The sequence below is a fragment of the Alligator sinensis genome, unplaced genomic scaffold (genome assembly GCF_000455745.1).
Source record: "Alligator sinensis unplaced genomic scaffold, ASM45574v1 scaffold768_3, whole genome shotgun sequence".
Lineage (NCBI taxonomy): Eukaryota > Metazoa > Chordata > Crocodylia > Alligatoridae > Alligator > Alligator sinensis.
This window is the reverse complement of record NW_005842135.1, coordinates 2003293-2004986: the sequence shown is the minus strand read 5'-3', so window position 1 is coordinate 2004986 and position 1694 is coordinate 2003293.

Here is a 1694-nt window from a genome sequence, read left to right as displayed (position 1 = left end):
ATTCAGTCAAACCTTATGCGGGTATAAGGCAATTACCTGGAAAGAAAGACTCCACATGTCATTCCCCCTCACCAACACCTTCTACTTCCCATCTTGTGGAATTTGTTACCTTCTGCCCAGCATGTTGGTGTAGCTAGCCACTCTTATTAACCTCTGCCACTTCATCCTCACTAAGCCTAGGGACAGAAGTTACACGTAAACCGGTTTAAGTGATCCGAAACTGGTTTAAACTTAGAACAGAACAGAAGTTCAGTGCATATAGACCAGATTCAAAATGGCTGAAGCTGGTTTAAGATAAACCTGATTGAATATAGTACCAGACTTAAGTGATTTAAGTCAAACTGGTTTATGAAACTTCTGTCCCAGGCCCCTTCCTGGTTAAAGTTAAATCAGAGACCTCCCAGCATGCTTTGCAGCGCTGCACTGGGCTGGGCTGTCCTGTATGCTCCAGAGACTATGGTTAGCCTCACTGGATGGTTCATTGGCCCCCCCGGCAAATTCCAGCTGGGGCCACAGGGGTGCTTAAACTCACCTTCCCCCAAGTACAGAGCTGCCATGCCCTGCTAGCTTCCTTAGTGCTGGCTGCAACTGTAGACTACAAATCCCAGAGGCAGCTGGAAGAGGAAGCACTGAGCAACCCTGCAGAGTCCTGCTTCCGTGATTGTGGACTGCAAATCCCAGAGATCTCGGGAGCAGCAGGAAGAGGAATCAAACACACAGCCCATGCTAGCTGTGCTCTAGCACCCGCTGGCATCTTGCTTGAGCTACTGCAGGCTTGTGGCTGAATTTCCTGAATCAAAAGTAAAAGTCTGTTCATTTGCTTATAGGTTCAATCTTTGCACCTTAGACCAACCTACAAAGACTGAATCAATTCAGCCTCAGGCTTTTTGACTGTCTGTACTTAGCCTAAGGCTTCTGGGTTCTTCCTTTTCTCCCAAATGAGGTTCAGGTGGGGAGTCCTTATGTCTTGGAGTTTTTTGGGCTTACTTATATTTCCCACCCTGCTGGCTGCAACACCTGATCAAAACTAAATCACCATTTCCCTGCTTGCAAAGATGGTTGATCAGCATGTAACACACTACGTATTCTTCATAGCATCTGACAAAGTAGATTGTCACCAACAAAAGCTTATAGCTTCTTAAATGAGTTACCCTGCCTTCCACAGAGAATAAAATCCTTCCTATGTCTTGAAAAACATCTTGCATGGCTCTGCCTCTGTATTTGTGCTACAGCAACAAGCAGGGGGAAGGGGCATGAGCCACTCACTTGAGCAGATACAGATTGAGGGGAAGAGACAGGGGGATGTTAATCAATGTAAACCATCACATGCAAATCACAGAACAAGAGAAGTCCAGAAAGCACCAAACAAGTTGTTATATATGGAGGTGCAAAGGCTTGAGGAGGTTTCAGGAAAGCATAGATCACACACCCACTTGAAAGAGAAAACAACCCTGCATAGTGTTGCATGAACAAATTTGCTTTATATCAGGGATCCTGGTTTTCCGTGATAAAAAAATAAATCACAAATTCTCTGATAAAAATCCCAAAATCTGTGGTTAAAATTAAATGCCCCCCACAGCCCTGCTGGTGTCCCTCACTCCCCCCACCACAGCCCTCCAGCCCTGCTTGTGCCCCTTGCCCCCCACCCACAGCCCCTCCCCCCTAGTCCTGCTGGAGGCGGCTCCCAATGGAAG